This window comes from Aquarana catesbeiana, linkage group LG09 (genome assembly GCF_042186555.1).
Source record: "Aquarana catesbeiana isolate 2022-GZ linkage group LG09, ASM4218655v1, whole genome shotgun sequence".
Taxonomy (NCBI): Eukaryota; Metazoa; Chordata; class Amphibia; order Anura; family Ranidae; genus Aquarana; species Aquarana catesbeiana.
Window position 1 is genome coordinate 5,139,171 of NC_133332.1, and position 27,016 is coordinate 5,166,186.

A 27,016-nucleotide genomic window follows, 5' to 3' on the forward strand; every position below is an offset into this window, starting at 1 on the left:
AATGACATTGGCTGTCTGTTTGAGGTGGTTGTCCTGCTGCAGAATAAATGTGGGGGCTGATCACACACTTCCCCGATGGCATGGCATGATGGGTAAATATCTTCCTGTGTTTCTCAGCATTGAGGACACCATTGATCCTGACCAAATCTTCAACTCCATTTGCAGTAATGCAGCTCTAGACTTGCAAGGAACCTCCACTATGCTTCACAGTTGGCTGCAGACACTCATTATTGTACCTCTCTCCAGCCCTTCCCCCCAACAAACTGCCTCCTGCCTCCTGCTACAGCCAAATATTTCACATGGTGGCTCCTCAGTCCAGAACACCTGCTGACATTTTTCTGCACCCCCAGTTCTTATGTTTTCCTGCATAGTGGAGTCGCTTAGCCTTGTTTCCAAGTCAGAGGTCGCTTTTTGGGAGCAATTCTTCATGAGGACCACTTCTGACCAGACCTCTCCCTACAGAAGATGGGGATACCTGGGTCCCACTGGTTTCCACCAGTTCTGTGCTGATGGACATCTTCCGATGTGAAAGGGAAGTAAGCATGATGTGTCTTTCATCTGCGGAATTAAAGGGATTGTAAAGTCAATCTGCATTCTACCTTTTCATGTGACAACACTGAAGAAATGACACTTTGCTACAATGTAAAGTAGTGAGTGTACAGCTTGTACAAGGCTCGGTTCACACTAGGACGACTTGTCAGGCGACCTAGGTCACCTGACAAGTAGCGTCCCGTTCAGTACAATGGAACCGTTCTAAGGGGAGCGACGCAAGTCGCTCCGACTTAGAAAAAGGTTCCTGTACGACTTTGGGGGCGACTTGCATAGACTTCTATACAGAAGTCGTTTTGCAAGTCGCCCGGGCAGTCGTGTGCAGGTCGCCTCGGTGAGGCGACCTGCAAGTCGTGCCGCCTCTGGTGTGAACCGAGGCTCACAGTGTAAATTTGCTGTCCCCTCAAAATAACTCAACACACAGCCATTAATGTCTAAACTGCTGGCAACAAAAGTCAGTACACCCCTAAGTGAAAATGTCCAAATTGGGCCCAATTAGCCATTTTCCCTCCCCGGTGTCATGTGACTCGTTAGTGTTACAAGGTCTCAGGTGTGAATGGGGAGCAGGTGTGTTAAATTTGGTGTTATCGCTCTCACTCTCTCATACTGGTCACTGGGAGTACAACATGGCACCTCATGGCAAAGAACCCTCTGAGGATCTGAAAAAAAGAATTGTTGCTCTACATAAAGATGGCCTAGGCTATAAGAAGATTGCCAAGACCCTGAAACTGAGCTGCAGCACGGTGGCCAAGACCATACAGCGGTATAACAGGACAGGTTCCACTCAGAACAGGCCTCGCCATGGTCCACCAAAGAAGTTAAAGTCACGTGCTCAGCGTCATATCCAGAGGTTGTCTTTGGGAAATAGACGTATGAGTGCTGCCAGCATTGCTGCAGAGGTTGTAGGGGTGGGGGGTCAGCCTGTCAGTGCTCAGACCATACGCTGCACACTGCATCAAATTGGTCTGCATGGCTGTCATCCCAGAAGGAAGCCTCTTCTAAAGATGATGCACAAGAAAGTCCGCAAACAGTTTGCTGAAGACAAGCAGACTAAGGACATGGATTACTGGAACCATGTCCTGTGGTCTGATGAGACCAAGATAAACTTATTTGGTTCAGATGGTGACAAGCGTGTGTGGGGGCAACCAGGTGAGGAGGACAAAGACAAGTGTGTCTTGTCTACAGTCAAGCATGGTGGTGGGAGTGTCATGGTCTGGGGCTGAATGAGTGCTGCCGGCACTGGGGGGCTACAGATCATTGAGGGAACCATGAATGCCAACATGTACTGTGACATACTGAAGCAGAGCATGATCCCCTCCCTTCAGAGACTGGACCGCAGGGCAGTATTCCAACATGATAACCACCCCAAACACACCTCCAAGACCACCACTGCCTCGCTAAAGAAGCTGAGGGTAAAGGTGATGGACTGGGCAAGCATGTCTCCAGACCTAAACCCTATTGAACATCTGTGGGACATCCTCAAACGGAAGGTGGAGGAGCACAAGATCTCTAACATCCACCAGCTCTGTGATGTCATCATGGAGGAGGGGAAGAGGACTCCAGTGACAACCTGTGAAGCTCTGGTGACCTCCATGCCCAAGAGGGTTAAGGCAGTGGTGGAAAATAATGGAGGCCACACAAAATATTGACACTTTGGGCCCAATTTGGAGATTTTCACTTAGGGGTGTACTGACTTTAGTTGCCAGCGGTTTAGACATTAATGGCTGTGTGTTGAGTTATTTTGAGGGGACAGTAAATTTACACTGTTATACAAGCTGTACACTCACTACTTTACATTGTAGACAAGTGTCATTTCTTCAGTGTTGTCACATGAAAAGATAGAAGAAAAGATTTACAGAAATGTGACTGAGGGGCAGGGGCGTTGCTAGGGGGTGGCTATTGGGGCTATAGCCCCGGATCTGGGGCACATAGCCCCGAGTCTCTTGCTGCAGGGTCCCTGCCTAACCAGCGGGTTGCGGCTGCTGCGGCGGGCAGGCTGGCTGCATGAGAGAGGCTGGAGGAGAAGAGAGAAGCGGGCGGACGAGCAGAGATGACATCTCTCTCTCTGCCTGCTCCACATCAGCGCTCTTCACAGCCGGGCCTCTTCAATTTGGGAGCGAGGTGCGGCGAGCAGCAGAGAGATTACATCATCTCTCACTGCCCGTCACACATCAGCACTCTTCCACCCTCACAGCACGATGGAGTGGAGGTCACATGCTTCCTGTCATCGTGGAGCTCCACTTTGCAGCCAGACCCCCTTGCTTCAATGTCGGAGGTGCAGCGGGGAGCAGCGAGATGACATCATCTCTCACTGCATCACCGCTCTCCTGCTCTCACTAAATGGACCAGTGCTGTCAGCCTGCCACCAATGCAGCGTCAATGCACATTTGGTAGCACTGGCTGGCATGGCAAGTTACAATCCACATCAGGTGGCAAGTGACAATCTACAAATGGTGGCAGGAGATGTGGCAATCTGCAAATTGAGCCAGGAGACATGGCAAGTGACGAGCTGCAAATGGTGGCAAGAGATGTGGTAAGTGACACGCCCAGGGCTCCCACTGATTCTGCAGTATGGTGAGTTGAACCCCTTCATTATATATTAGAATGTAACAATAGAAATAATGCACTTTAATCACTCTGACACCACAACAACCATTATGCCATGATGATTGAAGCGCCAACACCAGCCATCGCCCGTGAAAAATTGCTTAGGTTGGTGACCGCTGCTATGGGCTCTAGCCCCAGATCTTTTGCAGATCTAGCAATGCCCCTGCTGAGGGGTGTACTTACTTTTGTCAGATACTCAGATACTGTATGTATATATATATATATATATATATATATATATATATATATATATATATGCTCTTAGATTGTAAGCTCTAAGGAGCAGGGCCCTCTGATTCCTCCTGTAGCTGTACAGTCTGTCTTCATATTGATAACATGGTGTAAAATATTAGTACTATATAAATCCTGTATAATATACACTGAGCAAAATTATAAATGCAGCACTTCTGTGTTTGCCCCAATTTATCATGAGCTGAACGCAAAGATCTACGACTTTTTCTATGTACACAAAAGGCCGATTTCTCTCGAATATTCTTCACAAATCTGTCTAAATCTGTGTTATGCCCCGGACACGCGGTCCGATTTTCCGACAACAAAACCGTGGATTTTTTTTCTGAAGGATGTTGGCTCAAACTTGTCTTGCATACACACGGTCACACAAATGTTGGCCCAAAATTCCGAACGTGAGAACGCGGTGACGTGCAAGACGTACGCCGAGCCGAGAAGAACGCAGTTCAATAGCCAGTGCGGCTCCTTCTGTTTGATTCAGAGCATGCGTGGAACTTTCTGTGACGGACTTGTGTACACACGATCGGACTTTCCGACAACAAGTTTTGTTGGCGGAAAATTTGAGAACCTGCTCTCAAACATTTGTGGGCGGAAATTCCGACAGCAAACGTTCAATGGAGCGTACACACGGCCGGACTTCCCGACAACAAGCTCACATCCAACATTTCCAAATGGAAAATCCTCCCGCGGCATTAGTGAGCACTTCTCCTTTGAGAGATTATCCATCAACCTCACAGGTGTGGCATATCAAGATGCTGATTAGACAGCATGATTATTGCACAGGTGTGCCTTAGGCCACTCTTAAAATATGCAGTTTTATCACACAGCACAATGCCGCAGACGTCACAAGTTTTGAGGGAACGTGCAATTGGCATGCTGACTGCAGGAATGTCCACCAGAGCTGTTGCCCTTGAATTGAATGTTCATTTCTCTACCATAAGACGTCTCCAAAGGCGTCTCAGAGAATTTGGCAGGACATCCAATGGGACCTCACAAACGAAGACCACGTGTAACCACACCAGCCCAGGATCTCCACATCCAGCATCTTCACCTCCAAGATCGTCTGAGACCAGTCACCCGGACAGCTGCTGCAACAATCGGTTTGCATAACCGAAGAATTTCTGCACAAACGGTCAGGAACCGCCTCCGGGATGCTCGTCGTCCTCACGGGGGTCTCCACCTGGCTGCAGTTCTTCGTCGTAACCGACTTGAGTGGGTGAATGCTCACATTGGATGGCGTCTGGCACTTTGGAGAGGTGTTCGCTCTTCATGGATGAATCCCGGTCTTCACTGTACGGGGCAGATGGCAGACAATGCGTATGGCATTGTGTGGGCGAGCGGTTTGCTGATGTCAAGCTTGTGGATGGGGTGGCCCATGGTGGCGGTGGGGTTATGGTATGGCCAGGCGTATGCTATGGACAACGAACACGGGTGCATTTTATGGATGGAGATACCGTGACGAGATCCTGAGGCCTGTTGTTGCGCCGTTCATCCACGACCATCACCTCATGTTTCAGCACGATAATGCCCGGCCCCATGGTGCAAGGATCTGTACACCATTCCTGGAAGCTGAAAACATCTCAGTTCTTGCATGGCCAGCCTACTCACCGGACACGTCACCCATTGAGCATGTTTGGGATCCTCTGGATCGGCGGATACGACAGCGTGTTTCAGTTCCTGACAATATCCAGCAACTTGGCACTGCCATTGAAGAGGAACGGACCAACATTCCACAGGCCACAATCAACAACCTGATCAACTCTATGCCAAGGAGATGTGCTGCACTGCGTGAGGCAAATGGTGGTCACACCAGATACTGACTGGTTTTCGAACCCCCCCCCCCCAATACAGTAAAACTGCACATGTTAGAGTGGCCTTTAATCGTGGGCAGCCTAAGGCACACCTGTGCAATAATCATGCTGTCTAATCAGCATCTGGATATGCCACACCTGTGAGGTGGGTGGATTATCTCGGCAAAGGAGAAGTGCTCACCAACACAGATTTAGACAGATTTGTGAAGAATATTTGAGAGAAATTGGCCTTTTGTGTACATAGAAAAAGTCGTAGATCTTTGAGTTCAGCTGATGATAAATAGGGGCAAACACAGAAGTGCTGCATTTATAATTTTGCTCAGTGTATATATATATATATATATATATATGCTGTTAGATTGTAAGCTCTAACGAGCAGGGCCCTCTGATTCCTCCTGTAACTGTACCACTGTACTGCCTTCCCTCGTGTTTAAAACACTGCGTAAACTGTTTGTGCTATATAAATCCTGTTTAATATATATGTATATAGATATATATATAGATATATATATATCTATATATATATCTATATATATATATAGATATATATACAGAATATTTATAGATGTGTAGCCAAGTCCCAGGGCCCCTGGGGTCTAATGAGAACCTCCAGAGTTAAGCCTTGTACACACGATTGGATTTTCCAACAACAAAACGTGGACTATTGTCCGAAGGGCGTTGGCCCAAACTTGTCTTGCATACACAACAATTACGAACGTGGTGACGTACTATGTGGTTTTCCAGCTCTTTAGCGCCACCCTTTGAGCTCCCTCTGCTAATTTCCTGTTAGTAGAAGTTTGGTGAGTGTTGATTCGCGCTTTTCTTTTTGCTTTTTTTTAATTTTGTGCTTTTCAGTTCGTTTCTGAACGGCCGTTCGTCAACCAGCCATGTTGCGGAATCGGAGGAGATAACGTGTTATTTATTAGTGGCCTTGGAGTTATTGCTTTGACATTATTTTGTTGGTTGAATAATAATTTAGTTTGGTATATTTTCTATATTTTTGGATGCATAGAATGCACTTTTTGGTGAAGTTTTATTGGCAGATATCATGTCTAATTTTTTTTTTTTTAATGCACAATAAAAAAATTGTGTAGAATAATACTTGGCTTTGTGTTTTACTTCAAATGACAGTTTGGGAGTCGGCAGTTACATTTTAAAAAATACAATGTAATATTGACAACCAACATAGTTGTATCTTTGATCTTATAAACTCCGGGATAATAATGGTGTTGTGGTAACTTGCACCAAAAAACAAAACAAAACAAAAAAACATAATAATATTAATCTTGATATCACTAGAAAAAAAAAGCCTTTGAAAATGTGTTTGCAAAAACTCCATCAGTATCACCAGCAAAGCAGCTTCATTATTATCCCATTATAGAAGAAGAGAATTGTGCGCTGCATTTCCACATTTCATAATTTTCCGCGTCACGAATGTTAATTCTCCATTACGAGCGCTAGTTTACACGACCGACCGCTTCCGGCTCGTCCTTATTTCCGAGCATGCGTGTTTGTACTTTGGACTTTTGTCCGATGGACTTGTGTACATGCGCTCGGAAAATCAGACAACAGACATGTCTCCGCAGAAAATTTGAGAACCTGCTAGCCAACATTTGTTAGGCGGAAAGCTTGACAACAATTGTCTGATGGAGCGTACACACGGTCGGACTTACAACAAGCTCACACCCAACATTTCCCGTCGGAACGTTCGATCGTGTGTACGTGGCTTAAGGGACAGTTGACATCCTTCTGTGTAGAGCGGGTTACGAGGCATGGTGGATGCAATGTAAGGTAGATTGATGGGCGCCAGACACTTCTTGAATGAAAAGAGATTTATTGTCTCTTAAACAGAACTGTGGGAGAGAGGGAGAGGGCCAGGACACCCTGGTAGTTTCAATGTTAATTAGCAGACTCCAAGATTTCTATAGGTAGCCATGCAGGGAAAGGCACCCAGCCGGACACCACTTCTGCATGTGTAGACACGCTGTCTCCTATAGCAACAGTCTTGAACAGTTTCTAACAAAAAAAGGTTACAATGAACTCTCTCACTTCCTCTACAATCTCCTATTGTAGATCTTCTCTCAACGGAGCTCCCAGTCTCTCTCACTAGACTTGTTGATCCACTACCACCGGATCTCCTGAGCTCTTCCAATCTTCTCACTCAGTATCTTCCTCAAGAGTCACCCCCGCGTCCCTGCTGGGTCCCTAGCTTGACATCCAAGATACTCCTCAAGCTTCACCCCGCTGGCCTGCTTGGTCCCTGGCTTGACACACAAGGCTGCTCTGCAAGCATCTCCTCCGATGGTTGGGTCTCTGGCTTGAAACCTGCTGAAGTTTCCCGATTCTTCACCGTCCCCAGTTGGTGAGAATACTGCTCCGGTACTTCCTTCAGGTACTCACTGTGGTAAGAAGGTGGACGTTCCCTTAGTGGCGGCAGCTTCCCTTCTACCTCCGACCACGACAGTTTCTCCAGCCGGCAGAACTGTCTCTTCTGGTTGGACTGCAAGCTGCAATCCCAACCCTACGCTGCTCTCCTGCTTCTGGATAGGCCCTCAGACAGCCTGGCAGCCAGATGTCCCCGGGATAGACCTCAGGCTCTGGCCTAGCAGCCCGGGGAAATACAACACACGTCCACCCAGACAGCCATCCAGGTGGCACCGAAACCAGATCACCTGACCTCACCCAAATAAATAGGTTCTCCCAGCAGGCCAAGGGATCCAAGAAAATCCCTGCCCATTGGCTGAGACACCCTATATAATCCTAATCTGTCCTTGCAATGCCCTTGTGTTATCTAATGTCACCAGATACCCGGCCATCTAGTGACAGAAGAGAGAAGTGCAGCAATTCCAGAATTAGGGTGGAATCAATGGATCTCCTATCAGATGGCCAAGGCAGGTAAATTTACAAGCAACCCTGCCTAAACATCAGGGTGCTACATGTATATATATATATATATTTTTTTTACATACAGTGCGTATATATATATATATATATATATAATACACACACAGAAAGGGACACAATAGCAGGGAAGGCAATGATCCTCAGGTCTGACCTCATTAACGAGGCATCAAACTACTTGTCTCTCCTATTACTGACACAGCGAGGGATGCCAGTGGGTTCTTCACATAGACAGTTCAGGGCCACATTCCTAACTGACATCCAACTGACACTGGAGTGCATCAGAGGCGCCAAGAGCTCCTATTGTTGGTGTTCAATATCCAGCATGACCATCGAATTATTGGAGTCACCTCTGTGATTCCATAAAACAAGAACCCTCAAACCAGGGAAGAGGCGCTGCAGGAAATCCAGGAGATAACGATAAGGACACCACAACTACGGAGAAAGAGCCCAGAACAGTTTATTTTTAGAAGATCAACGAAATAGGAAAGCCAACATGTTTCAGGGGTCAGGAAAATCCCCCTTCGTCAGGGCTTGTATGTCATGTCCTTCAGGAATGCCTGGAATTAGAAAGGCTTATTAATTTATTTTAGGTACTTATATAGCGCCGTCAATTTTTTTTTTTTTTTTTTTTTTTTTATTTTTTTTAGGACCGTGCTAGTCTAGTGGAACATGAGTCCATATACATTCAATTATGGTAAATCAACAATCTCCTTCAGATAATCCCAAGTCCCTTTGAACTTGGTCCAGGCGGCCCATTTCCCTGGTTGCTCTTCTTCTTTAGGTTCGACTCCTCCCCTGTCTAGTTTTTCGATGTTATATATTTCGTTGAGACTGATCAGCCAGTCTCGCGTGCTGGGCCTCGAGACATTCGTCCAGTTCAAGGATATCTGTCTCTTGGCTTCATCCAGCATAATAGGGACTAGGGAGGACTTATAGTTTTTTACCGAGTCCGAAGTTTTGTGGAAAAGACAGACCCATGGGTCCTCATCTAATGCTATTCCAGTAATGACTTTTATTAACCTTAGTACTTTTTCCCAGAAGGTTTTTTATAACGGGGCACCCCCACCAGATATGGGCCATTGTTCCTAAAACTTGGCATCCTCTCCAGCAGGTGTTTGGTTTAGTCCCATCCATTTTACTAACCCTATCTGGTGTGGCGTACCATCTCGCAAGGCATTTAAAATGGCTTTCTGTTCTTCTGGTGTCTATTGCTACATAATGGGCCATCTTCAAGATCTTTTCTATCCCAGCTTCACTACATTGAGACCCCAATTCCTGTTCCCACTTTTTGATATAGGGGGGTATCTCCAGTTCCTCCTCAATTCCCAAGATCCTGTAAATTTGCGTTATTGCCCTTCCTGTCTGTTCCTTTATGCAGAGCTGCTCAAATGGTCTAAGTTCTTCCATACTCCTAAGTGGTTTAGGAAGTCTCTCTATGAAATGGGAGAGCTGAAGAAACCTCCATCTGTTCATTACCCAGAGATTAGATTCTGTACTTAGTTCTGAAAATGTGCGGATTTGCCCCTTGTGTAGGAAGTGTTTCAATTGTACCATATCACCCTTCAACCAGCTCCCTCCCACCTCCCTCCTCCCTGGCTCAAAAAAAATATTATCTTTCATGTGTATCAGTGGTGAATTATATGACCATTTGTTCTTACAGTGTATCCTATCCCAATGTTTAAATGTGTTTTGCATTAATTGTGATGTGTGAGTGCTCAGTGGTCTAAATTTTGGGGGATTCCAAAGTGCCTGTCCTAAATTTGTGTCACTCAAAAAGTGTTCTATGTGAACCCAACGTTTATCTGTGTCTTTTTTGTTCCATTCCGTGATCCTAGATAGCACTACAGCGCTATAATATCTGCTAAAGTCCGGTAGAGCTATTCCCCCTTTTTTCTTCCCCCTGCTAAGAACTGTATAGGCGATGCGTGGTTTTTTACCCCCCCATACTGCCCCACTTATTAGCCTCCTAAGGGCCTTAAAAAAATACCCGGGTAAAGGGATGGGCAGCATTTGAAATTTGAACAGGATCTTGGGTGTTAGACTCATTTTTATCGCGTTGACTCGCCCAAACCACGAAAGAGGTCTGGTCTGGAGTCGTCTCGCTTCTCGTCTGGTATCATCTAGCATAGGTAAAAAATTTTTTACGAATATTCTGTTGAAGGAGTTGGCCAATTTAATCCCTAGATAATCCATCTCCTCTTTCCAAGGGAAGGGAAAAACTGCAGCTAAGTGACATTCTTCTTGTTTATATTTATGTAGCGCCGTCAATTTACACAGCACTTCACATACACTATATTACCAAAAGTATTGGGACGCCTGCCTTTACACACACACGAACGTTAATGGCATCCCAGTCTTAGTCCGTAGGGTTCAATATTGAGTTGGCTCCGCCCTTTGCAGCTACAACAGCTTCAGCTCTTCTGGGAAGGCCGTCCACAAGGTTTAGGAGTGTGTCTATGGGAATGTTTGACCATTCTTCCAGAAGCCCATTTGTGAGGTCAGGCACTGATATTGGATGAGATGGCCTGGCTCGCAGTCTCCGCTCTAATTCATGCAAAGGTGTTCTATGGGGTTGAGATCAGGACTCTGTTTAGGCCAGTCAAGTTTCTCCACCCCAAAATCGCTCCTCCATGTCTTTATGGACCTCATCTATGTCTTTATGGTTGGTGCTGCGGCCAATCACAACACAGCCAGGGCAGTGGGGGGGGGGGGTGCACGGACATGTTCCCTACCCTGGCATGCGGATCATGTACTAGGTACATGATCTGATGCAGAGCGGCCGCCCTGCTTCCATATATCTACATGCGGTTAAAGTATTTGGTGGTTATACTTGGATGATGCTTGCTCCCCCAAGCTCGTACGACACTCCACCATATGGTGACTGTGTCCATCCCCTCTGGTAAGGATATTCACTTCTGCCATTTATAATTTTGAGTTGGAATTTAAGAAGATCTGTGTGTAAACTGATATCTCTATACATATGTGGCTCCAGCCTCTACCTTACGTTTAAAGGCGGCACTTTATATGCCCACGAACCTCCATCCGCTGTGGACTTTTATACTGTTTATCACATCTGAATGGACTTTTTTCTTTTCGGTTATCTGTGAATGTTTACTGACTGCACATACCACGCTTATTGGTACATGATATAAGTTATGGACACATCATTTTGTTTTTTTAATCCACGATATATGATTTTATACATATATAGGATGTAAACGTACATCATTATTATTCATTAGGCGCTGCATGTGTTTAGCATCTATTCATTTCTTTACACTGTAAACCACATTGTTACATGCTGGCAGCTATCACTTGCAATTTTCTCTTGTAATAGCGAAATTATTTATTTGTTTTATTTTCTCAATACTTTGTGATAGCAATAAAGATATTAAAAAAAAAATGAAATGTCTAATTGGGCCCAATTCGCCATTTTCCCTCCCCCCGGTGTCATGTGACTCGTTAGTGTTACAAGGTCTCAGGTGTGAATGGGGAGCAGGTGTGTTAAATTTGGTGTTATCGCTCTCACTCCCTCATACTGGTCACTGGAAGTTCAACATGGCACCTCATGGCAAAGAACTCTCTGAGGATCTGAAAAAAAAGAATTGTTGCTCTACATAAAGATGGCCTAGGCTATAAGAAGATTGCCAAGACCCTGAAACTGAGCTGCAGCACGGTGGCCAAGACCATACAGCGGTATAACAGGACAGGTTCCACTCAGAACAGGCCTCGCCATGGTCCACCAAAGAAGTTGAGGTCACGTGCTCAGCGTCATATCCAGAGGTTGTCTTTGGGAAATCGACGTATGAGTGCTGCCAGCATTGCTGCAGAGGTTGTAGGGGTGGGGGGTCAGCCTGTCAGTGCTCAGACCATACGCTCCACACTGCATCAAATTGGTCTCCATGGCTGTCATCCCAGAAGGAAGCCTCTTCTAAAGATGATGCACAAGAAAGTCCACAAACACTTTGCTGAAGACAAGCAGACTAAGGACATGGATTACTGGAACCATGTCCTGTGGTCTGATGAGACCAAGATAAACGTATTTGGTTCAGATGGTGACAAGCGTGTGTGGGGGCAACCAGGTGAGGAGGACAAAGACAAGTGTGTCTTGTCTACAGTCAAGCATGGTGGTGGGAGTGTCATGGTCTGGGGCTGCATGAGTACTGCTGGCACTGGGGGGCTACAGATCATTGAGGGAACCATGAATGCCAACATGTACTGTGATATACTGAAGCAGAGCATGATCCCCTCCCTTCAGAGACTGGGCTGCAGGGCAGTATTCCAACATGATAATGATTGAACTGTTTACCCCATCCTCCAGGTCATTTATGACCGAATTAAATAGGATTGGTCCCAGCACAGAACCCTGGGGAACCCCACCCCCGACCATTCTGAGTACTCCCCATTTATCACCACCCTCTGAACTCGCCCTTGTAGCCAGTTTTCAATCCATGTACTCACCCTATGGTCCATGCCAATGGACCTTATTTTGTACAGTAAACGTTTATGGGGAACTGTGTCAAATGCTTTTGTAAAATCCAGATACACCACGTCTACGGGCCTTCCTTTATCTAGATGGCAACTCACCTCCTCATAGAAGGTTAGTAGATTGGTTTGGCAAGAACGATTCTACATGAATCCATGCTGATTACTGCTAATGATACCGTTCTCATTACTAAAATCTTGTATATAGTCCCCCATTATCCCCTCCAAGAGTTTACATACTATTAATGTTAGGCTAACTGGTCTGTAATTCCCAGGGATGCATTGTGCAACCAAGTTAAGACACCTATCCAGGTTACTCATGTGTGGGGCATCATTGATCAATCTTTCCCTATATCCAGTTCTGTCACTAGGGTTGGAGTCACCTGGTGCAGTAAAACATGCCCCCCCCCAATAATTTTTTCCCATATAACACTGTATATAATGGCAATAGTAGTGCCAATAACAACTATCAAGCACATCACTGTGTGCACTTAAAAACCGGCCCCTGTAAACATTGCAGTCAGTGCCGGTGTGCCAATCCATGTGTTGACATGGATGAGGGTGACACCATTGTGGTTGGATATCACTTCAGGTGTCCCCATTAGAGTCCCCCTTTACATTGGGATTCCCATCAGAGTCCCCCTTTACATCAGGTATCCCAATCAGAATCCTCCTTTACATCAGGTGTCCCCTCAGAGTCCCCCTTTACATCAGGTGTCCCTTCAGAGTCCCCCTTTACATCTGGTGTCCCAATCAGAGTCCCTCTTTACATCAGGTGCCCCCTCAGAGTCCCCCCTTACATCAGGTGTCCCAATCAGAGTTTCACTTTACATCTGGTTCCCCCCTTTAGAGACTCCCCTTTACATCAGATGTTCCAATCAGATTCCCCCCTTTACAGCAGATGTCCCAATCAGTGTCCCCCTTTATATCAGGTGTCCAAATCAGTGTCCCCCTTTACATGAGGTGTCCCAATCAGAGTCCCCCTTTACATCAGGTATCCCATCAGAGACCCCCTTTAAATCAGATGTCCCCATCAGAGTCCCCCTTTACATCAGGTGTCCCATTAGAGTCCCCCTTTACATCAGGTGTCCCATCAGAGACCCTCTTTACATCAGGTGTCCCCTCAGAGTCCCCTTTTTACATCAGGTGTCCCATCAGAGACCCCGTTTACATCAGATGTCTCCTTCAGAGCCCCCCTTTACATCAGGTGTCCTCTCAGAGTCCCCCTTTACATCAGGTGTCCCCTCAGAGTCCCCCTTTACATCAGGTGTCCCATCAGAGACCCCCTTTACATCAGATATCCCCATCAGAGACCCCCTTTACATGAGGTGTCCCATCAGAGTGCCCCTTTACATCAGATGTCCCCATCAGAGACCCCCTTTACATCAGATGTCCCCATCAGAGTGCCCCTTTACATCAGGTGTCCCATCAGAGACCCCCTTTACATCTGTCACCCCCCCCATCCCTTCCCTCTTGTACTCACAGATCTACCGGAATGAAGGCAGCTTCTCCATCCTCCCTCCAGTCATATGATTAGTCACATGACAAGGGGAGAGAGGAAGGACGATCTTCCTCAGTGTCTCCCTGAGACTGCGATGAGTTCTTAGTCTCAGTGCCGGTTGTCTATCACCCCCTGCGGGCTAGAGGGAGGATAAAGCCTAATCCTCCCTCCAGCAAGTGTGGGCAGATGCTCTTTGTGACAGGAGTGAAAATCAGTGCCCCCCTTTCAACACAGCGCCCGCTTGGCCCCACCCTTGTACCAGCCCTGGTGTCACCTGGGTGTGGTCCACACCCACCACGCCCCCATAGCGACACCAATGCCTATACCCATTGCACCATTTGTAGATGGCCTATACCTATTGCACCATTTGTAGATGGCCTATACCCATTGTACCATTTGTAGATGGCCTATACCTATTGCACCATTTGTAGATGGCCTATACCCATTGTACCATTTGTAGATGGCCTATACCTATTGCACCATTTGTAGATGGCCTATACCCGTTGCACCATTTGTAGATGGCCTATACCTATTGCACCATTTGTAGATGGCCTATACCCATTGTACCATTTGTAGATGGCCTATACCCATTGCACCATTTGTAGATGGCCTATACCTATTGCATCATTTGTAGATGGCCTATATCTATTGCACCATTTGTAGATGGCCTATACCCGTTGCACCATTTGTAGATGGCCTATACCCATTGCACCATTTGTAGATGGCCTATACCTATTGCACCATTTGTAGATGGCCTATACCTATTGCACCATTTGTAGATGGCCTATACCCATTGTACCATTTGTAGATGGCCTATACCCACGGCACCATTTGTAGATGGCCTATACCCGTTGCACCATTTGTAGATGGCCTATACCCGTTGCACCATTTGTAGATGGCCTATACCCATTGTACCATTTGTAGATGGCCTATACCTACTGCACCATTTGTAGATAGCCTATACCTATTGCACCATTTGTAGATGGCCTATACCCGTTGCACCATTTGTAGATGGCCTATACCCATTGCACCATTTGTAGATGGCCTATACCTACTGCACCATTTGTAGATAGCCTATACCTATTGCACCATTTGTAGATGGCCTATACCCGTTGCACCATTTGTAGATGGCCTATACCCATTGCACCATTTGTAGATGGTCTATACTTATTGCACCATTTGTATATGGCCTATACCTGTTGCACCATTTGTAGATGGCCTATACCTGTTGCACCATTTGTAGATGGCCTATACCCATTGCGCCATTTGTAGATGGATGGTTAGCTAGGGGAGGTACAACGTGACAGGTCCTATGAAAATAACCAGGATCCATTTTTGAATAAGACAATGCACATTTGGCCTGAAGTGTCCTCTTCAGTAAACAGTTATGTTGGTTTATTCAAGCAGGAGTGCTGGTAGTCTTCATTCAGAGGTATTATATGCAAACCGACTTTCTATTTATTAGGTACGTGATTGTACATGATACTGTTTTATATGCAATAACAATTAGTTTATTAGACATGCTTTTGGGGGTCTAAGCCCTTCTTCTAGGTCCAGACAGGATATTTAATTATCTCAAGGGGAGACCCTGACATCTGGCATCTTTATACTTACTCCAGCCTGAATGGTAGTCAACAAAACCCCCCCCCAGAGCATAAGACCCCCACAGTAGGTCATCCACAGTCTTATATGTTATCATCAAGATACATTCTGGTGCTCCTACATCGGGTCTGAGAATCTAGACCTCTGGCCATGTAGGTTTTTTTTTTGTCTTGTTGTTATTAGTCTTTAGCATTTGTGTAAGTTCAGAAATATCGATAGCCAAGTCCACCATGCATGTCCAATTTGTCTCATCCCGTCTCCTCTAATCTGTCACTTGCAGGCTTCACTTCTTGTCAAAAGAGCTGACTGTCAGATCTTCCAATCAGATCTCACCGGACACCTTAGAGCTGTCGGAAATGGTACAAAAGCTTCTAGCTCTTTACTCCGTAAAAGGTCGCTTTCCTAAAGTTACGAGAGTCGACCATGAATGGGTCGTGTAAGAAGATGCTCCACCACCTTTTGAAGGGTCATGGCAAGGTCAGCGGCCGATTTTGTGTTTTCGTTCCCCATTGTCGTAAAGTTTTTTTTTTCTTTATTAGAATAAATCCTTTCCTTTTTTTTCTGGCAGGAACCTTTTGTGTGGCAGCAAAAGGACAAGTAAACCAAAAACGTATCTGTTACTGGCAGTGACTGCAACCAAACCCTGACATCTGTGACCTGTCCTCATTCAAGCAGAACATAATGCCACCACAAGGAATGCTGGGTAGCGGAGGTCTGCAGACGCAAACCATCCAACCCAAATTACACTGATGTATCGCAATTCAAAGATCGACCATCGATAAGGTGTCAAGGTTTGCTTTCCTTACAATGTCTGTGTTGGAGACGGTTTAATCGTAAGATCAAAAAATCAACATATAAATTAATAAATTATGTAAATGTAATCAGAATTATTCAAATTTTGAATTTGGGAAGCAACAAGATACAGAGAAACAAGAGGAGAGAAAGAAGGAGAACAAGGGGGAAGAGAGAGAGGGTGGAAGAAAGGGGGGACCAGCGATAAAGATAAAGACGGGAAGGGAGAGAGTGAGAGAAAGAGGGGAACAGAGAGAGAGGACAAGGGGGAGAAAGAAGACACAAGTAAGAGAGAGAGAGCAGGAAGAAAGAGGAAAGATAGAGTGAAAGGAGGAAAAAAGAATCATATAAAACATAGGAGAGGAAACTTGAAATCCTTCAAATAAGAGAAGCGGACCCAATTGGACAACATAAAGAAAGCAAGAAAGAAAGAGAGAGAGGGGGGACAAGGGAGAGAGAGGGGATAAGGGGGAGAGAGGAGGACAAGGGAGAGATCGGGGGGCAAAGGAGAGAGAGAGAGGGAGGGACAAAGGAGAGAGAGAGAGGGAGGGACAAGGGAGAGAGAGAGGGGGCAAGGGAGAGAGAGGGGGCAAGAGAGAGAGAGAGAGGGAGGGACAAGGGAGAGAGAGAGGGGGAAAGGGAGAGAGAGAGAGGGAGGGGCAAGGGAGAGAGAGAGGGGGCAAGGGAGAGAGAGAGAGGGAGGGACAAGGGAGAGAGAGGGGGCAAGGGAGAGAGAGAGAGGGAGGGACAAGGGAGAGAGAGAGGGGGCAAGGGAGAGAGAGAGAGGGAGGGACAAGGAAGAGAGAGAGAGGGGACAAGGGAGAGAGAGGGGGCAAAGGAGAGAGAGGGGGAACAAGGGGTAGAGGGGGACAAGGGAGAAAGAAGGGGGACAAGGGAGAGAGAGGGGGGCAAGGACGAGATAGGGGGGCAAGGAAGAGAGAGAGGAGGGGCAAGGACGAGATAGGGGGCAAGGAAGAGAGAGAGGAGGGGCAAGGCAAAGAGAGGGGGGGACAAGGGAGAGAGGGGGACAAGGGAGAGAGAGAGAGAGGGAGGGGCAAGGTAGAGAGAGGGGTCAAGGAAGAGAGAGGAGGGACAAGGGAGAGAGAGGGGGCAAGGGCGAGAGAGGGGGGCAAGGGCGAGAGAGGGGGGCAAAGAAGGGAGAGAGGAGGGACAAGGGAGAGAGAGAGAGTGGGAACAAGGGTGAGAGAGGGGGGACAAGGGAGAGAGAGAGGAGGGACAATGGAGAGAGCGGGGCAATGGAGAGAGAGAGGAGGGACAAGGGAGAGAGAGGGGGACAAGGGGGAGAGAGAGGGGGCAAGGGAGAGAGAGGGGGGACAAGGGAGAGAGAGAGGGGGTCAAGGGAGAGAGAGGGGGGACAAGGGAGAGTGAGGGGGAGACAAGGGAGAGAGAGAGGGGGGACAATGGAGAGAAAAGGGTGACAAGGGAGAGAGATGGGGGACAAGGGGGAGAGAGGGGGGATAGAGGGGACAAGGAAGAGAGAGAGCAAAGGGGATAGAGTGAAGACAAAAGTGACAGATTTCAGGCAGAAAGGGAAAAAGAACAGGGGAAGAAAAGTAAGAGAGTGCATGTAAGAAAGAGAAGTCCAGCGTCAAAGAGAAAGAAATCAAGGGAGAGAAGGAGGACAAGTAAAACAAAAAATATGAAAAAGAGAAAGAAAGAGAGAGAAAAAGGGAGAGGGGGAAGACAAAGGTAAGATAGAGCAGGGGGAAAGAGAAAGAGATTTTGGGCAGGAAGAGAGAGCATATAAGAAAGAGAAGACCAGAGAGAGAGAGAGAGATAGCGGAAGAAAGGGATCCAGCGATAATGAGAAAGACAGGAAGGGAGAGAGAGAGAGAAAGAGGGGAACAGAGAGAGAGGACAAGGGGGAGAAAGAAGACACAAGTGAGAGAGAGCAGGAAGAAAGGGGAAAGATAGATTGAAAGGAGGAAAAAAGAAACATATAAAACATAGGACAGAAGAGGAAACTTAAAATCCTTCAAATAAGAGAAGTGGACCCAATTGGACAACATAACTGCTGCTAATATGGTAGAGCAAGTCACAGGCTGAGATCCCATCTATCCCCTATCCATACTCACCTCTTATGTTTTTACATACTCTTGATGTTTCTAGACTCATTTCCTACTCACTTTATATATCATCTCTGATAATGTCTTAGGACTCATTTCTGCTACTCTCCACCCAACAGAAAATAATTCCTTAATTGCTTTGGCAATGCTAAAATGTATTTGGTCATCCCAATAAAGCTTATTTGAATTTAAATTTGTGAGAGCGAAGGAGGGAGAGAGATTGAGAGGCAGAGAGGAAAAGGGAAAGAGAAAAGGAGAGAGGACGAGAGAGTGAGGATTAGAGAGAAAGTGCAAGGGAGAAAGAGAGAGAGAGGACATGGGAGTGAAAGAGAGGAGAAGGGAGAGAGAGAAAAGGGGATAGAGAGAAAGAGGACAGAGGGAGGAAGAGAATGAGAGAAAGAGGACAAATAAAAGAGAAAAAATGAAAAATGAAGAAAAAGAGAGAAAGAAAGAAAGAAAGAAAGAAAGAAAGAAAGAAAGAAAGAAAGAAAGAGAGGGGGGACAAGGGAGAGAGAGAGAGGGGGGACAAGGGAGAGAGAGAGGGGGGACAAGGGAGAGAAAAGGGGGACAAGGGAGAGAGAGGGGACAAGGGAGAGAGAGAGAGGGAAAAGGGGAGAGAGAAGGGTCAAGCGAGAGAGGGGGACAAGAGGGAAAGAGGGGGACAAGGGAGAGAGAGAGGGGTAGGACAAGGGAGAGAGAGAGGGGTAGGACAAGGGAGAGAGAGAGGGGTAGGACAAGGGAGAGAGAGAGGGGGAGCAAGGGAGAGAGAGAGGGGAAAAAGGGAGAGAGAAGGGGACAAGCGAGAGAGGGGGCAAGAGAGACAGAGGGGGACAAGGGAGAGAGTGGGGGACAAGGGAGAGAGAGGGGGGAAGGGAGAGAGAGAGGGACAAGGGAGAGAGAGAGGGGGGACAAGGGAGAGAGAGGGGGAACAACGGAGAGGGAGGGGGGACGAGGGAGAGAGAGGGAGGTGGTACAATGGAGAGAGAGAGAGGTGGGACAAGGGAGAGAGAGGGGGACACGGGAGAGAAAAGGGGGACAAGGGAGAGAGAGGGGACAAGGGAGAGAGAGGGGGACAAGGGAGAGAGAGAGAGGGAAAAGGGGAGAGAGAGAGGAGAAGGGAGAGAAAGAAAAGGGGAGAGAGAGAAAGAGGACAGAGGGAGGAAGAGAATGAGAGAAAGAGGACAAATAAAAGAGAAAAAATGAAAAATGAAGAAAAAGAGAGAAAGAAAGAAAGAAAGAAAGAAAGAAAGAAAGAAAGAAAGAAAGAAAGAAAGAAAGAAAGAAAGAAAGAAAGAAAGAAAGAAAGAAAGAAAGAAAGAAAGAAAGAAAAAAAGAAAGAAAGAGAGGGGGGACAAGGGAGAGAGAGGGGGGGGGGACAAGGGAGAGAGAGAGGGGGGACAAGGGAGAGAAAAGGGGGACAAGGGAGAGAGAGGGGACAAGGGAGAGAGAGGGGGACAAGGGAGAGAGAGAGGGGAAGGACAAGGGAGAGAGAGAGGGGAAGGACAAGGGAGAGAGAGGGGTAGGACAAGGGAGAGAGAGAGGGGGAGCAAGGGAGAGAGAGAGGGGAAAAAGGGAGAGAGAAGGGGACAAGCGAGAGAGGGGGGCAAGAGAGACAGAGGGGGACAAGGGAGAGAGTGGGGGACAAGGGAGAGAGAGGGGGGAAGGGAGAGAGAGAGGGACAAGGGAGAGAGAGAGGGGGGACAAGGGAGAGAGAGGGGGAACAACGGAGAGGGAGGGGGGACGAGGGAGAGAGAGGGAGGTGGTACAATGGAGAGAGAGAGAGGTGGGACAAGGGAGAGAGAGGAGGAACAAGGGAGAGAGAGGAGGGACAAGGGAGAGAGAGGGGGGACAAGGGAAAGAGAGAGGGGGAACAAGGGAGGGAGAGGAGGAACAAGGGAACAAGGGAGAGAGAGAGAGAGGGGGGACAAGGGAGAGAGAGGGGGACAAGAGAGAGAGGGGGGCAAAGGAGAGAGAGAGGGGGGACAAACGAGAGAGAGAGAAAGACGGGGGACAAGGGAGAGAGAGGGCGGACAAAGGAGAGAGGGGGACACGGGAGAGAGAGGGGGGGGAAGGGAGAGAGAGGGGGGACAAGGGAGAGAGAGGGGGGACAAGAGAGAGAGAGGGGGGACAAGAGAGAGAGGGGGGATAGAGGGGACAAGGAAGAGAGATAGGGGGGACAAGGGATAGAGAGAGCAAAGGGGAAAGAGTGAAGACAAAAGTGACAGATTTCAGGCAGAAAGAGAAAGAGAACAGGGGAGGAAAAGTAAGAGAGTGCATGTAAGAAAGAGAAGTTCAGCGTCAAAGAGAAAGAAATCAAGGGAGAGAAGGAGGACAAGTAAAACAGAAAATATGAAAAAGAGAAAGAAAGAGAGAGAAAAAGGGAGAGGGGAAAGACAAAGGTGAGATCACGGGGAGAGAGAAAGAGATTGGGGGAGGAAGAGAGAGCATATAAGAAAGAGAAGACCAGAGAGAGAGAGAGAAGGGAGAGCGGAAGAAAGGGATCCAGCGATAATGAGAAAGACAGGAAGGGAGAGAGTGAGAGAAAGAGGGGGACAGAGAGAGAGGACAAGGGAGAGACAGGGGGAGGACAAGGGAGAGAGAGAGGGGGGACAAGGGAGAGAGAGGGGGACACAGGAGAGAAAAGGGGGACAAGGGAGAGAGAGGGGACAAGGGAGAGAGAGAGGGGGGGCAAGGGAGAGAGAGAGGGGGAAAAGGGGAGAGAAGGGAACAAGCAAGAGAGGGGGGGGCAAGAGAGAAAGAGGGGGACAAGGGAGGGAAAGAGGGGAAAGACAAGGGAGAGAGAGAGGGGAAGGACAAGGGAGAGAGAGGGGGGACAAGGGAGAGAGAGGGGGGACAAGGGAGAGAGAGGGGGACATGGGAGAGAGAGAGGGAGGCAGGGGAGAGAGAGAGGGAGGCAGGGGAGAGAGAGAGGGGGAAAAAGGGAGTGAGAAGGGGCAAGCGAGAGAGGGGGGGCAAGAGAGAAAGAGGGGGACAAGGGAGAGGGGGGGGGACAAGGGAGAGAGAGGGGGGACAAGGGAGAGAGAGAGGGGACAAGGGAGAGAGAGAGGGGGGACAACGGAGAGAGAGGGTGAACAACGGAAAGAGAGGGGGGACAAGGGAGAGAGAGAGAGGTGGGACAATGGAGAGAGAGGGGGAACAAGGGAGAGAGAGAGAGGGACAAGGGAGAGAGAAGTGGGACAAGGGAGAGAGAGGGGGAACAAGGGAGAGAGAGGGGGAACAAGAGAGAGAGAGGAGGAACAAGGGAACAAGGGAGAGAGAGAGAGGGGGGACAATGGAGAGAGGGGGGACAAGGGAAGGAGAGGGGGAAAGAGAGAGAGGGGGGGACAAGGGAGAGAGAGAGGGGGGACAAGGGAGAGAGAGGGGGGGACAAGGGAGAGAGAGATGGGGGACAAGGGAGAGAGAGGGGGGGACAAGGGAGAGAAAAGGGGGACAAGGGACAGAGAGATAAGGGAAAGAGTGAACACAAAAGTGACAGATTTCAAGCAGAGAGGGAAGAAGAACAGGGGAAGAAAAGTAAGAGAGTGCATGTAAGAAAGAGAAGTCCAGCGTCAAAGAGAAAGAAATGAAGGGAGAGAGAGAATGAGAGAAAGAGGACAAGTAAAAGAGAAAATATGAAAAAAAGAAAGATAGGGAGAGAGAGAAAGAAACAGAGAGGACATGGGGGGAGAGAGAAGAAGAGGACAAGAGAGAAAAGGGGAGAGAGGGAAGCCAGAAGTGAGAGAGAAGCGGGGGAGGGAGAAGGAAGAGAGAGAGCGTATATAAGAAAGAGAAGACCAGCGATAAAGAGAACGAGAACAAGGGAGAGAAAGAATGAGGCAAAGAGGACAAGTAAAAGAGAAAAGATGAGGAAAAATAGGGAGAGGGAGGGAGAGAAGCGAAAAAGGGGAGAGAAGGGGGAGGGGGGAGAAAAGACAAAATTTAGAGAGGGATCAGGAAAAGAAAGAGAGTGGAGGGGAGAAAGGAAGGGAAGGAAGGCCTGAGAGACCAGCAGAGAAAAGAAATAGATATAACATAAGGGAGAAGAGGAAAGTTTAAATCCTTCACATGGGAGAAGATGATCCAATGGACGAAATAACCGGCGAATATGTTACAGCATGTCACAGACTGAGCTATGGTTTACTATCTATTCTCTATCTGGACTCACCTCTTATGCTATAACTTACTCTTGATGTGACCCTCACCCTTCTTATGATCTCTTACCCTTGATAATGTCCTAGGACTTCTTTAATCTACTCTCTACACAACTGACATCTAATGTCTAAGGGAACACATAAGAGAACACCAATTCCTCAATTGTTTTGGCAATGCTAAATTTTTTTTGATCCTGCCAATAAAGTTTATTTGTGAGAGAGAGAAAAAGAGAGAGAGGAAGAGAATGAGAGAAAGTGAGTTTGAGCGAGAGAAAGAGAGTGAAGGATGAAGAAAGAGAGACAGAGAATACGTTAAAAAGAGGGGGGGGGGGGAGAAAAAAGATGAAAGAGAGAAAAAAGTGAAAAAAAAGGAAAAAGCAAATGGAATGTTGATTGTTAGCTCTGTACTGTAATAAAGATATCAGGTTTATTTGGACTAGAATCCATGTTTGGCCATTTTGGAGCTTTGTTACCCGGCTCTGATAAGTGTCATGGCTTTGACATGTAGGCCTGTCCTCGCAGGAAAATTACAATGAATCTTATAAAAAGCTACTGCATACACGGTTGTAAATCACGTTACTGTATGAAACATAACCCAGGTCAGAATGAATAGTAAAGTTTCTATAAACAGAAAGAAGAAAACATCACTCGGGGATGGACTTCAAAGTGAAGGAGGATAAAACGGTTCTCTTTTACAAGACCGACTACTGTTTGTCTCTCTGGGCCGTTTGCACAGATGGTTCAAATAAGACTGTGTACCTATTGTGTCAATTTAAATGTACAAATGATTCTGCGCAACTTGCAATTCTTTCTGGTTAGATAGGCCTTTGAGATAAATGTCGTGAGAGCCGACCTAGCCGTTTCTGGAGAACTTTACTCCATTGCATTTAAAGTCATTGATTGATTGAAGGGAACATGATGATTAAAGTACATGGCATGAAAAAAAAAAAAAAAAACCTTCAAGAATAAAAAAGTTAAAAACAGAAGTCACCACAAATACTTACACTCGAGAGTTCAGTATGACATATGACTTTACAAAATACGTCTGTGCTTTTTCTTTTTTACATGTTCAAATTTAATTAAAAAAAAAAATCTTTATAATTCAATTTTAGGATTCTTTTAAAATAAATTAAATCTGATCTCAGGGATAAGCAAAGATTGCCCAGATTCAAGAGACATGTTTTCTCACTTAAATCTTAGGGTTCTTTATGTATTTATTCCAGATCCTTGCAGCAATCCAGTGTGAAACTTTGCCATCTGGTGTAGCACCCTCCTAGTTAGGTTGCTAAAGAGGTTTAGGTACATTTAATTTTGTTAGCTGTAATCAGTGTTTGATTACTTTTGACTGTTCTAGGTCTTGCTGGTTGCAGAATCAACTGCTTTCCCCTGTCATCTAGTAAGTTCTACAATATAGCGGGCTGGAAGAGGCGGACCCTGGGCCTGAATATTCATACAGTCTCAACCAATTCCTGGGGAGATGGAGCCCAGTAGGTGGTTAAGAAGTACATAAATAGTCTGGGACTTAGATCAGCAGGGTTCTTATCCAGTAGGAGGCGATCCCAGCCTCGAAGGGCTACTTACCATTCTAGGCAAGTCAACTCAAGTCGGCAGTCTGGAGTCCACTGAGGTCCCAGCACAGGGAGATCTGGGGGGGGGGGGGGTATTTTCTGATACAGGAGTTCATTGAGGTCCCAGCTTAAGAAGAGCTGGGGGGGCTATTTTCTGATACAGGAGTTCACTGAGGTCCCAGCTCAAGGAGAGCTGGGGGGGGGGGGGGGGCTATTTTCTGATACAGGAGTTCATTGAGGTCCCAGCTCAGGGAGAGCTGGGGGGGCTATTTTCTGATACAGGAGTTCATTGAGGTCCCAGCTCAGGGAGAGCTGGGGGGGGCTATTTTCTGATACAGGAGTTCATTGAGGTCCCAGCTCAGGGAGAGCTGGGGGGGCTATTTTCTGATACAGGAGTTCATTGAGGTCCCAGCTCAGGGAGAGCTGGGGGGCTATTTTCTGATACAGGAGTTCATTGAAGTTCCAGCTCATGGAGAGCTGTGGGCCTGCTTTAGGAAAGGAACTGGATATATGTAATTGTATGGACTCAAAGAATTGTGAATGTGATTGGCATCATCCCGATGTGAATTTTTTTTAGCATGTCCTCATGTGGTGGGATTTTTAAGGCAGTCCAAAAACGTATATATATTTGTAAAAATCATTTATTGAAAAAGTGGAAACATTAAAATTGTGAATGAAAAAGTGATATTGTACAATCTTAATAGAGAACAAATTTCAACGTAAAATATATCGCATGGTGGTCTACAGAGTGGTAACCCCCCTCTCTCTAGGAACTAATATTCCACCCAGGTGGTGATGGATGTCCAATGAAGTGAAGGTAACCAACACATTACTTCATCAGAGATATCACCACATCCATAACATGATCCTAAATCTGACTTGAACATTCCCATAATTTCAGGAAGAGCCACCACATATTCATTATTGACCGCTTGTGACATGCAAAGACTGCAGACTATTGTCCAAAAATTAGGCGTTGTTGAGCCTGATATCTAAAAACAAACATGATGAAAAATGTCAAAACAATCCTTATTCTGTCCGTAGTCTTCAATTAGACCGGAAAAGTGCAAAACATATGCTTCTCCACCAAGGTGGGAAGGAGGAAAGTTTGCAGCCTGTAGTCCACCAAGGTCCCAGCTCAGGGAGAGCTGGGGAGCCTATTTTCTGATACAGGAGTTAATTGAGGTCCCAACTCAGGGAGTGCTGTGGGCCTGCTTTAGGAAAGGAGCTGTAATTACGGTATTTCGAGGGGAGACGACTGAGGATCTAGCCTGGAGGCTCACGGTACAGAGTCTGGCTAGTATTGGAAGGAGGCAACCAAGTACACAGGGACACAGTGAGTAAAGACCTGAGAGAGAGAGAACCTAATGACTGCTTTAACCCTTTGAGCACCTGCTCCAGAGTAGCTGATTTGGGACTGAAATCCCTAAGAAGCTCTTCTAGTTTTAAGCAAGAGGTGAGCCATCCTAAATTTAAAAGGCAGATCTTGTCTTCTACTATGTGCAGTAAAAACTGGAGTATCCCACAGCCTATCCCTTACCCCATCTAAGTTCGTCAAGCAAATAATCCAAATAATCCTTTCCTTGTCTGGTTCTTGAGTTGGGAGACTGAGCGTGCTACTGTGTGCCTGGCTACTTGCACCCACTTGGTAATAGAACTTGGGACAAACAGTGGGTACCATCTGGGATCTGCAAGCATAATATCTCAAGGGGTTGGACAATGACCCAAGGAGTTGGGTCATTGTCCATTGTCCACAATGGAACCGCCTTAAGTCAGAGAGATTGACAAACAAAGGCATAAAGGAGAACAAGAAGTACTTCCACCAAAATAGATAGGAGTGGAAACACAACCACCTCATAGTGGTGTAGCACCACCAGAAAACAATGGGTTAAACAGAACCATCCACAAGGACATTCAGCGGTGTCAGTAGAGCCTAAAAGAGTAAAAAACACTGCGGGGCTTCTCTGTCAGATGCAGAACATGAAAATACAAGTCTTCTGACCTGCCATGATCCGGCAAAGTGTACACAGCCTTGAAGCGAGGGGGGGGGGAACCTTAGCCAGCGAGCTAAGACTGATCACCTTATTGTGGACAGGCAAAGGGAAGACATTTTGAGAAACCTCCCAAATCAATCAGAGTAGGGGGCCTGACTCCAAATAATCTGAACCCACAGGGAGCTCCCAAAGAGAGTGTCTGCAATAGGGTTACATTGTGAGCTGTTTGCTCATGATCTGAGGGAACACCAAGTCCTCCAGCATTACTTTCTTCCTGCCATGCAAGTGATAAAGCACATCCAGGTGCACAAATCTTCATCACCAGAATGGAAACTATAGGATGAAGAGGCCCACAAAACCAAAGCAGTTCCTTTTAAGACACCATGCAGTTGAAGGTGACATCCTGAACATCATCTAGCACAGGTACCGGATTACTCACCCTGTTAAAATGAGAATTCAGAAGCCTTCCCGTAGGTGAAGGTCTTGCAGCCCCAAAGTGATGTCCTACAGAGTCCAGGACAAGGGTCCAACTCCCAGAGAGACCCAACCACCAAAGAAGCAGGCAACAACTGCTCTGGGTAACCAGATATGAGGACAGCCCTGAGTCAGGAGTATTCCAATGATGGAGTGAATGAACCACCCCACAGACACTAAGAGTAGGAGACCGTGAGAATGTCCTCTGTGTGTCTTTGAGAGGACATGCAGTGCTGTGGTCA

At 46.9% G+C, this 27,016-nt stretch overlaps 1 long non-coding RNA gene across 1 annotated transcript; it reads left to right on the forward strand.

The window, feature by feature from the left end:
- The first annotated feature begins 2,639 nt into the window (after positions 1–2,639).
- Positions 2,640–16,928, forward strand: LOC141107120 (uncharacterized). Its single transcript, XR_012235787.1, has 3 exons — positions 2,640–3,082; positions 15,989–16,185; positions 16,277–16,928. It is a non-coding gene; the product is annotated as an uncharacterized lncRNA (long non-coding RNA).
- Positions 16,929–27,016: the final 10,088 nt, after the last annotated feature.